General features: G+C 40.5%; 2 long non-coding RNA genes across 2 annotated transcripts; one reads left to right on the top strand and one right to left on the bottom strand.

Moving 5' to 3' along the window:
* LOC109360062 lies at positions 2766-16179 on the bottom strand. The gene is made up of 3 exons (XR_002109099.1): positions 15340-16179; positions 8691-8698; positions 2766-2776 (listed from the first exon to the last, which is right to left on the bottom strand). It is a non-coding gene; the product is annotated as an uncharacterized LOC109360062 (long non-coding RNA).
* LOC109360061 lies at positions 14795-15156 on the top strand. Its single transcript, XR_002109098.1, has 2 exons — positions 14795-14884; positions 14936-15156. It is a non-coding gene; the product is annotated as an uncharacterized LOC109360061 (long non-coding RNA).

Here is a 17071-nt window from a genome sequence, read left to right as displayed (position 1 = left end):
GGGAATGTGGAATTTGCCAGCAGCATGACAATTAGAATGTCAGCTCACATTAAAGGCGAGTAAGCAACGCATTAATGGTAAGGTCAGAGATGCATTAATGACGAGTCAATGACATTAATGATGAGTCAAGAGATACATAGCTTAGGTTATATGCTCTTAACGGGCTAGGATCAACCCAGATTTATCTGGGGTGGAACAATATCCCTCCATTAAAGAGTATGTAATGACTCATTAAATTGTTTAAATTTAAATATTGGACATATATTTAAAAAAAAATGGAGTGCCTATGACTCCTTATTTAAATTAAAAAAATTGACATTTTTATTTAAAATGATGCCTCAATTCGTTACAAACTATATCAATAGCTCTAAGGAGATTTTTAAATCATTGTTATATTATATTGTAATTAACCAAAATAATGATTAGATTAACTCTTATATCATATTTTGTTTAAGTTAACTATACTCGTCAACATTTTTGTTTAAGAATTTACACTTGTCTCTTATACATGGGTAGTCGGTATAATGTATGTATATAATTAGGGGTTGTTTATGTATGTTTAAAAAATCGTGGGTGATTTGTCTAATTTCAATAAAATTCAGAGGATATTAGTGCAATTTACTCTATATAAAATAGGGCTAAATAATTTCATTTCAACACTTTCTTTGGGTACTACTAAGGAGAGCACATATGCAATCCCACTTTATGTACCACTCCATGTCCCAACACCTCTGATTGGTTTAAAAACTTATTTAAGTTAAAAATATAATTATTAAATATTATTCTAACCAATTATATCTCCTAGCACATGAAGTTACATAAAAGAGCGAGACAGCAGATGTGGACCCCTACTAAGAGTATCCCCTACCTCTTTTGGGTAAGAAATTAATCACTTTCAGGGTACATGGCTGCCCCTTCTAGTAAATGTCGCTCCTAGGAATTGGACCTATGATATTTTGGTCATTTTGAGGATCTAACGGGTTCTTACACCATTAGACCTACAGGTTGTTGGTTTATTTCTACAATGTACATCCAAACAAAAATAACATAATCCTTATGAGCCACTAATGTCAAGCAACATATGTCATTCATGTATAGCATATCTTGTCTAAATCAGGAGCACATCTTATGTTTTAAAAAATATACCACTTCATGTGTTATACACTTTGATTGGTCAAAAAAATATATTGAAGTTAAAAAATTTCTAATTAAATATTTTTCGGACCAATCGCAAGTGATGTCCACATGGAGTAACACACTTTTTAGGATAGCAGATGTCATTCTGTCTAAATCTGTCTTAGTTAGTCTTTTATGAATTCATGAAGCCTTCCACATTAAAAGGAACATTAATTTTCAACTTTAATATTATATTAAATATTTTCTGACCAACCACATGTGATATCACATAGAGTGATACATTTTTTTGGACAAGAGATATTATTCCGTCTAAATCTGTCTTAATTAGTCTTTTATGAATTCATGAGGCCTTCCCCATTAAAAGGAACATTAATTTTCAACTTGAAGATTATATTACACTAGGAGATATTAATTAGAGATGTTTCATTATTCTGGACATTCCCTTCCTATTTAATGGTTATTATAAAGTTTTTTACACTATTAACAAATCATCTATCATTGATTTATATTATTTTAGTTTGAGAGTCAATGATGATTAACATATGAATGGTGGATGATGTAGTGATAGTGTAAAAAATACTTACACCGTGAGTGTATTTATATTAAATCTTTTCCTTATACCTTTCAATAAAAGCTGATTTAATGCCCTTAGTCTATATAAAGCCTTTCCTCATTCACACACGTATGTATGTATATATATATAATCATATATGTACATGAAAGAAACATTGATTTGTCAAATTAAGATGAAACCTAAGAATGATAATGGGTACCCGGATCCGTGGATACTCACAAAAAATACCACAACGTGTCGGGTCTGGATCTGTGTTTTGGACTCATGAGCAATTGAGACCAGATATTTTAAGACCCGTTGTTAGATGGGTCTAGGTCCGGGCAATGAGATACACAAACCCACGGGTACTCGAACCCACTATTCATTCCTATATATATATATGTATATATATATATGTATATCTATATATATGTATATCTATATATATATATATATGTATATCTATATATATATATATATATTTTTGTTAATTCATAATGTTATTTTGTTAATTCATAAATGTAATTGTTATGTTATTAGATAGTGATATTCTATTATTAAGTAGTGATGTGATATTATGTTGTTAATTGAGATGTGTAATTTAATATTATGTGATATTATATGGTCAACATAATATTAGATTTTTTATCATCGAAAAAAATTTAATGTTACTTTGATTGACCAATTTTTAATAAGTCAAATTTATGTCATAATATTGAAATAATCAATTTCAAATGTGTTTAAAACTTTAAATTATGTTATATAATTTTTTCTTTGGTTGATTACCTAAATAACATATAAGATTGTAGGAAACAAACACATAATTACATAAATTACTCGCAATTATTTTTAATGTTTCTAAATTTGTGGGTACTCACGAATCCGCTGGGTACCCAAGTACCAATAGGTAGCAGACCCAGCGGGTATCAGCATAGGTCTGAGTGGGTTTGAGTCCGAAAATAAAGTAACAGAGCGGGTCTGGGTAATGCACTACTCGGACCTATCCAGACCCATTGTCATCCCTAATTAAACCTATAAAAATCTTGTTGCTAGGTAGAGGTAAGATCCGGACAGAGATCATATGTTCTCATTCCTATCCCGATTTAATGAGAAAATACAATTGAATTAAAAATAAAATTCTAAAACCACAAATTAACATTTTTTATATTACTTCGATAAACCTGATTGCCTGAGACATAAGGAAATACTCATTTTAGGATAAAAGATCCTTGTTCGTGAGATCAACCATAAAATAAGACAAGAAGAGATCTATATCATAATCAAATAATTAGTTGAGCATCATTATCGTACATACTCACACTTCGATTGTGCAATTGCCAAGCCTTCAGACTTAGGACCACTAGTCTTAAATCGCAGGATTACTACTATGCAGCCATGCTCATGGATTTTATACCACAAATTCTAGCTCTATATATATCTCTGTCAACCTTGATTAGTAGTTAACAATGGTGATTGTTCTACCTCGGATAAATTCGGGTGTTCTCTAACCCGCCCCGGGTAAGGCCATGTAGTCAAGCTCACTGACAATCACCCGCCCAGAGCGGTTCAAACCCGTCGAAAGTGCTATAAATGCTTCTGGCACCCCCATCAATGCCTCTAGCATCCCATTAATGCCTCTGGCACCCCATTAATGTCTTAGACTCCACCATCAATGCGCCACACGCAGTACTGACCGATATTCCACCTACTATGCCGCCTGCACCCCAAACAACACTTCAGAATTCGACAAACGACAACCTACAAGAAGAATAAAGACAACCCAACATATCCCGTCATACACGCTAGGCTCTGACCAATGACTAGATGCCATGTCAACAATCTAAGGCTCTATAAATAAGGAGCCCACATATGAAGTATAATTAATTCTCATTCCATCATTTATTGCTACACTTATTGCTCCAACTTCTCTCTTAGTTACTCCCATTATCTCTCTAGAATACTCAACTGACTTGACTGTCAGAGAACCTTTTCAGGTACCTCCCCCGGCGGGTCCAGACGATAATCCGACCAAACTATCTGATCTCTTGCATTCTGCTGGACACCTACTACCGACCATTGTTTTTCCATTTCCGACTATCCCTTCCTAATACAAAAGAACATTGATGTCGTCTGTGGCTTACCTACAACATGGTGACCACGTGTAACCAAGCTCAACCACCTAGCCAAGCAGAACCGCTCAACACAAACATTCCTCCGAATCACGACACCCCTTATATTGACCCTCTAGCACTAGTACAACCCTCTCAGCAAGCCAACCAAAGCCATCCACTCAACCCCACCCAAGAAGCACCTACCACACAACAACTCCTCTAAATAATCCAAACTCATGGCCAAATTATCCAACAGTAACCCCAACTACTAGCCGAGCTTCGCCAACATAGACCCGAACCCAATAATGGACCCTCGCGGCCAGTTGCTGATGAGCACTCTCTAGAGTCCACCGAAGCATCCGAGCTAGTAGCTCCCGCAAACACAAAAACCAATCAGATAACCCATCTCTCCAGCCATAACTTCTCACGAGCAAGACACCCTTTCTCTGAAACAATCATGTCTTCACCACTCCCTAAATATCTTACCCGCCTAAACAATATCGACCAATATGACGGAACAAGTGACCCGCAGGATCACTTAGATGCTTTTGAAGCCTCAATGCTTTTCCACGGGGTGACTGAACCTATCAGGTGCCGATCCTTTCCCCTCACTCTAAAACGCGCTGCTTTGTAGTGGTTTACATGGCTCACACCGAAGAGTATTGATCAATGGACCATTCTCGCCAACGGATTCAACATCTGGTTCACAGCAAGCAAAGAACAACCTCATTCTTCATACACCTTATCCGATATATGGCAGGAGTCACATGAACCCCTCTGAGCTTATCTAGACAGATTTAACTCGGAGGCCATGAAAGTACGCACTTTGAGCCCGAAGGTGGCGGTGCATATCTTGGAAACAGGACTGCAGAACGACCTCTTCAGACAAGAATTGGCTAAATACTCATATCTCATAATGGAAGAGCTTTGATCCAAAGCCTAGCAGTTCATTAATCTAGAAGAAACCCATCCTAACCGTCCACCATCCGAACATAGAAAATATCATCTCCCCTCACGGGAAGCCAAACGGCCAAAAACACACGAAGTCCAGCTAATACACCTCCTACACCCCACTCAACACCAGTCGCACTAGAATCCTGCAAGAAGTGATGGCCACCCATTTAGTCCAGCTTCCCAAACTCAACCCGAGCAGAAAGCTGGGGACCCAGGACCGCTCCAAATATTGTGATTCCCACACCTCCTTTGGACATGTAATAGAAGAGTGTACCCAACTGAGGAACACTATTGAACACCTAATTCAAGCTGGGCACCTCCAACAATTTATTGCTCGGGCTCGCCAAGCGCGATCACGACCTCCGCATCGATCAAGTCCTCCTCGGAGACGTTCCCCCTGGAACTCAATAGGAACATCCTCCGAACAGAGACTTGGGAGACCGGTACCACTCCAATAATAGGCGACAACAGAGTCTAGTGGACATCAACACAATATCCAGCAGATTTGCCACTGGTGGAACTTCTAGGACAGCCTAGAAAAGGTATGTTCGGGAGGTTATGCAATCGACTGTCTAGAACACTCACCAATATCATGTCAATCAGACGGCACCACCAATCTCATTTGATGACCGTGATTATGAAGGCGCCGTTCGCAGTCATGACGATCCCCTTGTCATCACTGCAAAAATGAATAATAAGAAAGTTGGAAGGTTGTTCGTCGACGAGGGCAGCTCAACAGACATCATGTTTCATAATTTGTTCACAAAAATGGAACTCAAAGACAAAGACCTATTACCTTATGATGGAAATTTGGTCGGTTTCACCGGATAGGGAGTCACTCCCTATGGATACGTTGACATATGGCTCACTGTTGGAGAGCAACCCTTAACCTGAACAGTCCAAGCTAAGTTCCTAGTTATTGATTGTGTCTCTGCTTACAATGTCATCCATGGGCGAACAAAGCTGAATCATTTTGAGGCAATAGTTTCCACCCCACATCTATTAATGAATTTTCTCTCGTCAGACTTCCAGGTATGTACTGTCAAGAGAGACCACCAGAGCGCAAGAAGTTGTTATCAGATGAGCCTACGTCTGAACCACACTTCAGTACAGTCACCACGCCCAAGGAAAAGACAGAGGGGCGTACACCTCGTGGAATTGGATGCTAGAACGGACAACGGGGACCTCTGCCCTCAGCCATAGGGGGAGAAAACCTCCTTTCGGCTTGGTCCCTCAAAAGAAAATCTGGTGTATATTGGCATCACTCTCGACGAAGCTAAAAAATGCAAGTTGGTTGAATTCTTGAAAGCCAACAAAGATCTTTTTGCCTGGTCCGCTGCAGATATGCCAGGAATTAACCACTCAGTCGCTTGTCACCAACTCACAGCAAACCTAGGGGCAAAACTAGTTGCCCAAAATAAAAGGAAGATGGGTGTCGAGAGGACAACCGAGGTTACTCAGAAAATTTCCTAACTACTAGAAGCAGGGTTTATCTAAGAGATTGTATACACCACCTGGCTGTCAAAGGTCGTGCTGGTCAAGAAACAATCCGGGAAATGGCGGATGTGTGTGGATTATACAAATTTAAACAAAATGTACACAAAAGATCCATACCCCCTTCTAAACATTAATCATCTTGTGGACAACTCCTTTAGGTGCTAATTTTTATCATTTATGGATGCTTATTCCGGGTATAATCAGATACCCATGTACTCCCAGATCAAGACAAACCTGCCTTCGTTACACCCAAGGCAGCCTACTGCTACACGGTCATGCCCTTCGACCTGAAAAATGCAGGGGCTACACACTAGAGAATGATGAACACCGTTTTTTGGGATAAAATTGGGAAGAACATGGAGGTCTACATAGACGATATGATTGCCAAGAGTTTACCAACAGAGGATCATGTGACCATCCCGAAGCCTATCTTTGGCTGGTTGTGCAAGTTCAATGTGCGCCTCAATCCAGACAAGTGTAGATTCGGGGTCGAGGCTGGCAAGTTCTTGGGATTTCTGTTAACTTGTCAGGGTAGCGAGGCCAACCCTGCAAAATGTGAGGCAAATATAGACATGCGCAACCCAAAATCAGTCAAAGAGGTCTAACAACTTAATGGGCAGTTGGCGGCATTGGCCAGATTTCTCCCTGCATCCGTCAAACACTCCCTCCTACTCTTCCAACTCCTAAAAAAGAGAAACACTTTTACTTGGTCAGATACCTGTGAAGAAGCTTTCTAGACTTTTAAACAATGCTTGGCTATCCTGCCCATGCTTTCTAAGCATGCACTTGTTGGGACACTGTATGTCTACTTAGTAGTAATAGACGAGGTTGTGGCAACCTCTCTAATCAAAGAGAGTGAAGAAGGTCAACACCTAGTGTACTTCACCAGCAAGGCCTTACAAGGCCTAGAGCTCAAGTATCAGAAATGGGAAAAAGTCGCATACACCCTCTTGATGGCCACAAGACGGCTACGATAGTATTTTCAATCCCACCATGTGGTGGTCAGAACCAATCAACCGATCCACCAGATTTTGCACAAGCCAGAGCTAGCCGGATGGATGATCTCCTCGTTTACTGAACTCTCACAGTTTGATATACGGTATAATCCTAGAAAGGCTATCATGAGCCAGGTCTTGTCCGACTTTGTTGTCGAACTGACCGCGCAACATGGTAGTGCTGAGCAAGTATGGACAATCTATGTCGATGGTTCATCCAATCCTCGGGCCAGTGGAGCGGGGATCTTGTTAGATAATGGCCAAGGGGTGGCCGTTGAGCACTCACTCACCTTCACTTTTCCTACATCAAACAATCAAGCAGAATATGAAACATGCATTGTCGGTTTGCAGTTGGCCAGGGAAATCAGAGCGGAATAGGTCTCCCATATGCAGTGATTCCCAACTTGAAGTCTCTCAAATTACGGGTGCCTACCAAACAAAAGGAATTGATGGCCAAGTTCGAGGCAGCCTCCATCCAACACGTCCCAAGTGAGTATAATATTTAGGCGGACATTTGACCAAATTAGCAAGCACGAAAAGTCCGCGTAATAACAGATTGGTTGTTCAAGGGACAGTCCTACAACTCAGCATCATGTCAATCGAGCAAATACAGGTCCCGGATGACTGGACCAGTACAATCATTAGATACTTAACCAACGACGACTTGCCAGTGGACCAGAAAGATAGGCAAATATTCCTCAGGCACAGTTCATGGTTCATAATAGTACAAGGTTGTTTGTATCGCCGAGGCTTTTCTACTCCAATGCTTAAAGGCCTCAGCCCTGACAGGGCCGGTACGTTCTCCAAGAAATCCACGAGGGAAGTTGCGGTCATCGTCTCGGGGCGGCATCATTAGCCAAGAAAGTACTCATGGCATGATATTATTGGCCGACCATGGAAAGAGACGCCTCCGAGTTAACCAAGACATGTATGCCTTGCCAATTGTTTGTTGATCTTCACAAGGCCCAGATCAAAAAGCTGACCACCACAATAACCCCATGGCCATTATGCAGATGGGTATAGACATCTTGGGACCATTCCCACCAATCGCCGGACAACTCAAATTCCTGATAGTGACAGTGGATTACTTCACTTAGTGGATCGAAGCTGAACTCCTATCTAGTATCACGACGGCCAACATCTGGAAATTCACCTAGAGGAATATCAAAACACGGTGCAAGATACCGGCCGCGATTGTCACAGATAATGGGACTCAATTTTTGGACTGGTAATTCAGGGAACTACTGTCAAACCTTCATATCAAGCAACACTTCACGTTGGATGAACACCCCCAGACAAACAGTCAAGCAAAAGTAGCTAACAAGGTCCTCCTGCAAGGGATAAAAAGAAGATTGCAAGAGGCCAAACGAGCATGGTCGGAACATTTATATCATGTCCTTTAAGCTTACCACACTACCCCTAACTCCACCACCAGGGAGTCACCTTTAAACCTTACTTATGGGGTCGAAGCCATGATCCCGGTAGAAATCGGTGAGCCCACCTAGCGGGCAATACACTTTGAAGAAGCCGCCAATTCAGCTATCCTGAGGCACAATTTGGACTGAATAGAAGAAAAAAGAGACCGAACTAGAATTAGAGAGACCACCATCAAGGGAAAGACCGCCAAAAAATACAACACCACGATAGTACCACGAGACTTCGAAATGGGCAGCTTAGTACTCATCAGGGTCAATGTCGGCAGAACCAAAGGCAAGTTGTCACCTAATTGGGAGGGACCCTACCGAGTAGTTGGAAAAACTGGCAAAGAGGCCTATAAAATAGAAGACCTGGCAGGAAAGGAGGTTCCCCATACTTGGAACGCGACGAACCCATGACAGGTTTTTGCTTAGAAAAATGTAAATTCTGTGACAGACCTTTAAACATCTGAGCAAATGATGTAATCAAATTCGACTTATATGTTAACGAAGTATTAATCATTTATTTTTTACAGGCCATACATGGTCGCCATCAACACACCCCTCGGAGGTGTGGGCCAGTCCCCCTCTAATGGCGGTTCAGTCCACAAACTCAAGATAAGACCAAGTCCCCTTGGTCGCCATCAATACACCCCTCGGAGCAGTGGGCCAGTCCCCCCCTGATGGCGGTTCAGTCCACAAACCCAATATAGGACCAAGTCCCCTTGGTCGCCATCAATACACCCCTCGGAGGCATGGGCCAGTCCCCCTCTGATGGCGGTTCAATCCACAAACCCAAGATAGGACCAAGTCCTCTTGGCCGCTATGAATACACCCCTCAGAGGCGTGGGCTAGTTCCCCTCTAATGGCGGTTCAATCCACGAACCCAAGATGGGACCAAGTTCCCTTGGCCACCATCAAAACATCCAAAAGGCGTGGGCCGACCCCCTCGATTGGTGACCAAATCTCCAAAAACAAGTGGTCATATGACCCTATCATTCAATATGTTCCTTTAATGAAAATTTTCAGAATTTAAGGTTCATTAAGTTGATATCCGGACAGTCAAGATTTAATGATCATTTAATACTCATTCAGGTTCATTAAGTTGATATTCGGGCTGTCAAGACTTGATCATTTAATACTCATTCAGGTTCATTAAGTTGATGTCCGGTCAGTCAAGAATTGATGATAATTTACTACTCATTCAGGTTCATTAAGTTTATATCTGGCAGTCAAGACTTAACGATCATTCAACACTCATTAAGGTCCATTCTCTAATATCTGGTCGATCAAGCCCATTCGTCGATTCTTATCAAATATGCGTAAGCAAGATAAAGAAAGCATAGGAAAACAACAAACATGAATTGAGTGAGAAGGATAAAGAAACAAATGTCATTCATTATAAGGTCATCCAAAATCCGTTCAATTATTTCAAAAAATCATAACCCCCTCAGGGGTGACCTTGACATCTATCCGGGTCTAAGACCAGTCAGCATTAGGAAGAACTAGCCGAACTTGGGAAAAGGCGTTGTCCCACCCCACATTAGCCGCCACGACAACATCCTCCTCCAAGTATTGGTAGGAGGCCTTCAGTTGAGCCAGCTCCCTGGTCAGCCGAACAATATCACCCTTGTTTGTCTCTTCCTATTCCTCGACCAACTACAACTTGGTTCCAAGATGACGCCTCTCCTCTTGAGCTCGGCCAAGGCAGTCACATAGGGCCCAATCTCCCGCTGAGCTGTTCACTGGCAGTCAGGTTCTGCTCCTACTGGACTTTAAGCGCCTCGACCTACTTCATTTCCAACTCATGGAGCTCAGTTGAGTGCCGTTCCTAGAGGTTGGCTAAGGCATCCTCTCCAACTCGGGTGGCCAACACTCCTTCACCCTCAAGGTATTTGGCTATAGAAGCAACCAAAACTCCGGCCTCCCGAACCCTTCTTAGAAGATCGGTCACAGGTATTGAGTCTATCGTCTCCAGTACCCTAGGGTTGAGTAGCCCAGTCTCGACCACCTTGGGAACTCGATATAAGTAGGAAGGCTTGGTGGGAGTCTTTCCTTTACTACTGCTAGGGGTCTTCCTCTTAGTAGGATCCTCCATGCGGAGAATAGGTACCCTTGTGGGCATAGTTTCTTCCCTGATTAGATTAACCAGGCCGGTGTCGATCGGAGTAGGAATGACCATGGCTAGAAGCTCAGAAAGAGGGGGCATAACATTTGCTGTTCTGGAAGACAAACCACCCCCACGGGAAGACTCAGGGCGGGCAAACGAATCAAACCTCGCCTTTTTGGTGACCTCCGCGCTTTTCCTCTTTAGAGCAGCCCTCCTCAGAAGACCTAATCGATCGGACTGATCACCCATAGCAGCTACTGGAAAAAAGAGAAAAGAACAAGTCAGAACTAGACAGAAATATTACAAACCAAAACACAACATATAAGCCCAGATGCTCACCGATGTTTTGCCTCAAAAATATGATCCCCTGGACCAAATTATAACACACCACAACCGACCCTCCTTAATCTAGGATAACATCTCCTCCGCCACCTCTCTTTCCCATAGACTCAACTGGTCATACGAGAAATTAAAGGATTTTGCCTGCTTTTGATGAATCCTCATGTTCCAAGAAAATGGAAACCAAGGCTGACCATTGGGCATGTTTGCCCAAGAATGTTGTTCGCCCACGACCTTTATCTGGAAAAATCTGGTCTTCCATCCATTGACAGATCCCTCAGTGGGTTGGAAGAGAGCATGCCTGTTCCCGGATTGGAGCGATGTCCATCCACTCGGACCTGCGTCACTCTCATCCTTATTGGTGCTATGTCCCAACTGGAACATCCAAAAGAATAGGCGAAGCGTACATGGGCATTCCATGACCTCGCAAAATATTTTGAAAGCCCGGATAAATCCCCAGGAATTAGGGTGAAGTTGAGAATGAGCCACTTGAAGGTGCTGCAACACTTGGGCAAACCATCCATCAAATGGAACCCTCACGCCAATCCGGTGGCAAAAATACTCGTACATATAAAAGCTATGTCGATCTTTGCTCTCCAAAGAAATATCATGGCAGACCCATTCCTTCTTGACCGGACTATGCCATACGATGCCTTCAGTTGGATAAGCCAGCAAGTCCACTCGAGGCTGCTTGTCTGACGAGTAGAAAGAGGCACTACCAATGACCTCCTGGTCGATCCACCAATAAGGAGATTCTGGGCCCATCATCTCCGGAGGAAGAGTATATTTGTTGGCGAGGTCAGCAAATTTCTTCCCCATAGGTAACTTACCACTAGAAGAAGTATCAGACTCTAAACTGGATATACCATCCAAGACCGGACCCCACTTCTTATAAAAGGTTGCCCGTTCCAGTACGTCAACCTCGCCCCTGCTATCCCCCCCTTAGGTCGCACAAAAGGGCGGAAATAGACAGTCGTCGAGACTGCCTCCGTGTAGACCAACGCCTTTAATGACAGAAACCAAGGGATGTAAAAATCGGCGGGGGCCTAAACAAGATCTCTAAATCATCGGAACTAGAATCCCCGCCTGTCATAATTAAAAGAAAAAAGGAAAGAAAGGGAGTTACCGGTTGAAGAAAGCTTTGAAAATAAGAAGACTTATGGATGGAGAAAGCTTGCCTGGATTCAAGGATGATCAGAAATTCGGCAAGAAAACAGAATAATGAATATTGGGAGAAAAAACCCCTATTTATAGGTAAAGATCCAAGCACATATCACCCCAAGGGCCCAACTCAAAACACGCATCCACCCATTCAAAATCACTCGAGGGCAATCTAACGATGGCACAGAGATCCAGATGACAGAACTGAAACAAACAGACAAGTCGATCTTTCATTCTAGGCTCAGACAAAATGCCAAGCGTTCCTCCATGTGTCTGACGAAGATAGATGGCCATCATAACCTACCCCTATGCCTAGAAGCTACCAGTGCCCATCAGACTAGAACTACCTTAGTCTATTACCTCAGTCCGCCTTCGACCAACCTAATAGTCTGAAGGCAACTGTTCCACCCCGGATAAATTCGGGTGTTCTCTAACCCACCCCGGGTAAGGCCATGCAGTCAGGCTCACTGACACTCACTCACCTAGAGTGATTCAGACCCGCCGAAAGTGCTATAAATGCTTCTAGCACCCCATTAATGCCTGTGACACCCCATTAATGCCTCTGACACCCCCATTAATGCCTCTAACTCCACCATCAATGTGCCGCTCGCAGCATTGACCGACATTCCACCTGCTATGCCGCCTACACCCAACCTGCCCCTGACAATTCGGCAAACGGTAACCTGCAAGAAGAATAAAGACAACCCATCATATCTTGTCGTTCCAGCTAGGCTCTTACCAATGACTGGATGTCTTGTCAACAATCTCAGGCTCTATACATAAGAAGCACATACATGGAGTATAATTAATTCTCATTCTCTCATTTATTGCTACACTTATTGCTTCAACTTCTCTCTTATTTACTCCACTTATCTCTCTAGAATACTCAATTGACTTGATCGTTGGAGAACCTTTTCAGGTACCTCCCCGACTGGTCCAGACAATAATCCAACCAAGCTATCTGATCTCTTGCATTCTGCCGGACACCTACTACTGACCATTCTTCTTCTATTGCTGACTATCCCTTCCTAATACAAAAGAAAAGTGACCGAAGACACATTGTTGTATATTTTGAGTCCATTCCATTTTGTACAAGAGATAGAGGTATTGCAGTTTTTTGATGCATAATGTGAAATATTAACTCTGTTAATGTATATTGTGGCGTAATCTAATGGTTTGCTGAAATACCCCTGTATATTACATCAACCTTTTCTTACTTAGCCTCAATTTTAAACTCAAGGAATGCAAGTATAGGTGCGCAAATTTAGGGGGTCCTTTGAACACGTTAGAACATAGCTTTGAAAATGAATGATTCAATTAAGATTTTACATTAAGACACTTGAGCACATTACAGTAATGATTTCAATATCCGTCTAATTATTCGGAGTCTAGAGCAATTTGAAGACCTAGTGCACACGGACATAACATGACACGTTATAGGAATTATCACTACAACAAATAAATGAGTTAATCACCATAAATTAGGCACAGTACAAAAATATGGCAAAATTAATGGTCAAGCCCATGGACTTGCAACTCTAATGGGCCGTGGCAAAAAAAACACTAAAATTAAACACTCACCACCAAAATGTCACTTTTCCTCATTTTTTTCCATATTCTCCAATTGCTTAAATCCTTCACTCTGCTGTAATGCTATTACACAGGTAAGGGAAATGGAAATCCAATTTTGCATTCATCTTCAATTTTCATAGTTGATACAATTAGCTTATAATGTGTTCTGTGTTCTATGTGTTCTCTAGTAGTAATGCTTCTCCAGCAAGTGAGTATTGTATTTGTCAGCTGCAAAATTGAGTAGTTAGAGCTTTGGGACATAAAGGAATGAAAAGTTGGTATAATTCAAATGAAAATTTAGTAAATGAAGGGTGGTTTTTCAAGTGGAGTAGAAGCTAGGTGTCAATGGGTCGTGTAAGTTTATAAATTCCCTGAATAGCATAAGGGAATGGAGATGATGAATAAGGTGACCAAGTTTGACAATGTTTTCTTATATTGAGTGGTAGTAGGCATGAATATATCTGGACTTAGTGGAGCACCATATTGTGTATGTCTGATATGAATTATTATTGATATGTTAAATAAATGTAGTAAGGCACCTAAGGTAAGAAGGAAGATCATTGAAAAGAAGGTCATGCAAGCAAGAGTGTCTATTTAGAGTGTGGAAGAAAATAATGTAAGCAACAGTAATTAAACATGACATATAGATTGGATGAATTAGTTGGTAAAGTTAGGTGGAAAAGGGTAAATATGTGATATTGTGAATGAAGGGAGTGACTTGCAAAGTACCGGAAAACCAATTCGAAGCAAGGGTAAGTAAAAGCAAAGGCAGGTAAATATCAACAAGATTACCAGACAAACTCTCAGGAATGCCACTACTGAATGAACTAAAACCAAGATGAACCCTTTCCAAATTTTCAGTGAAGTTACCTATCCAGCTAGGTAATAAACCTCCCAAACCTGAGTTCCGATTCAAACCAAGCTCAGTAAGGTACTTAAGCCTAATGAAAGAGTTTGGTATTCTACCATGAAACTTGTTATAGCTTAGATCAATGGTTCTAAGACTAAGCAACTTTCCAAAACAGATAGGAACAGGACATGTGAAGTTATTGTGTGACAAAACAACATTGTTAAGTGATAAAAGGTGACAGGAATAGTTGTGTGTTACAATTACTCATTTCAACTTAGGAAGCTATATACTTATTATAGTTATACTTAGCCATAGTTACAGATTTACAGGCTGTATCAAAGGACCCAAATAATGAAGAACCAATCTTCATTGATAGTCATTAATCTTGTGGCTAATGTTCATTGATAGGACCCAAATTAATCATTGATAGCCAAATCTTCATTGATATTCATACTTATGTCAGTATTTGCAAGTTGAGACTATGCTTAGTTGTAGTTCTCCCTCAACTCAACTACAGTGCACAATTGAGACTATGCTTGTTTGTATTGAATTAGGCTAGTGGAAAATGTTTATGTAATTGGATAAATAAAAAGCTATTGTTTCACTCCATTCATTCATAGAATAAATTGATTTGCACATGAATACTAAAATAACATTGATTTGCACATGAATACAGAACACATACATGTGCTCACACTCAACACATTATTGGCTTGATTAAAATATTTTTTAATGCAAAAGTATGTAACATTATGCATGATATTAATGAAACCAAAAGAATATTGATAAAACATGAACTACTCAATAGTTACTATCTGTGATGCTAAAACTAATCATTGTCACTATCTTTGAATCTTACTACTTTTTTTTCCTGCCACTTCCAATGCCTCATTTATTATTTTTAGTTTTTCTCAGCTACTTGTTTCCTTTGCCATCTCTTGATGTTTGGCACAAAGAATAAAAAGGAGGTTGAGAAGCCTATTATGGCAAAAACAACTTTTCTTAAGTCCATAATATAATTTGCTTTAGTTTGGAGTTACTACATTACTTGAACTTGAATTAATTGCCTATTCTCTTTCTTTCACTTGAACATTATTGTTTCCTCTAATTTCAAGTGTCAAACATATTTCATGTGTTTTATGTTCTGTTCTATCAATAAAATTGAATCATTTTCTGCCATTACCTACATGTTTGCTACACAAAAATGGTGATACTTGATATATTAAAGCATGTGTTTTATATTGGTGAAGGAGAGATTATGTGAGAGGTCACTTTGATATACTACATGTTTGCTTCCTGTAAGAATGCCCACAACAATGAACATTGCAAAGAACAATTCTTAAAAGCTAAGAACACCACTAAGAACAGCTGGGGTGTTACTTCTTATGTTCAAGTAAATTAACCTGATCCTTGAAGTTTAAGCATAGGTTTTAGAAACAGAGCTAAAACTTATGCTTAACTTAGTTGAGTATAGATAAATGTGATATTATAAACTGTGAATGGTTACTATTTGTATTTTATGTAGGTCATGGTTTATGTCCTTATGACTTCATTCCCTGATCCCAACTTGAAATAACTAGAAGAGCATTGAGGTAATAATGATTTAGCAATTGAATTTAACATCAAACACCGATTCACGCAATTGTGATGGAAAAGAGTTGGATTGAGAAACCAATCTGATCAAAGGAGTTCTTGGATAGGGTGGTGCAATATTTGGATTTCGCCTTTTCAAATGTACCTATAAATAATCAAATTTTGTGTCCTTGTATTACATGTGGATTTCGTAAAATGGGTAATAGAATTGAAGTGTTTAGTCATCTACTTCAAAAAGGGATTCCTAGAAAGTACACATTTTGGTACATGCATGGGAAAAGCATGTGCAATATAATGTTGAAATTATAGCTCAACCATAAGAAGAGTTGGTTAGACAATATCCAATGCAAGATATGTTAGCGTATAAATTCACGATAAGTAATGCTAGAAAAGCTACAAGAACAAAAAGGTGAAAACAATAGCAAAAATACCCAAAATACACAACAAACTAGTGACAATCAAGAGGGTGTTGAACCTGCACATGTGAAGAAGAAATATTTGATTATGCTAGGATTCTAAGTAAAGATTTTATTGATTGAAGAAGAAAAAAGCAATAGTGTAGATTACAAGGTTCCCTCGAGCCTTTTCCCTACTGATTCCACAATCAGTTTCACTATACTTCACTAACTAACTTTCCTTCCACCCAAATATTCTACTTATGGACAAATTCCTAACTAACAACTAATTGTCTAGGAGCATAGCAGTCATTTTGCTATCCCTTAGCCAAACTCTCATTTTTCCTCTTTTATATACATTCTTAATAATAGGCATCAGCCTATCAATA

This window comes from Lupinus angustifolius, chromosome LG11, assembly GCF_001865875.1.
Source record: "Lupinus angustifolius cultivar Tanjil chromosome LG11, LupAngTanjil_v1.0, whole genome shotgun sequence".
In the NCBI taxonomy this organism is placed as follows: Eukaryota; Viridiplantae; Streptophyta; class Magnoliopsida; order Fabales; family Fabaceae; genus Lupinus; species Lupinus angustifolius.
This window is presented reverse-complemented; position numbering and strand designations above follow the sequence as displayed.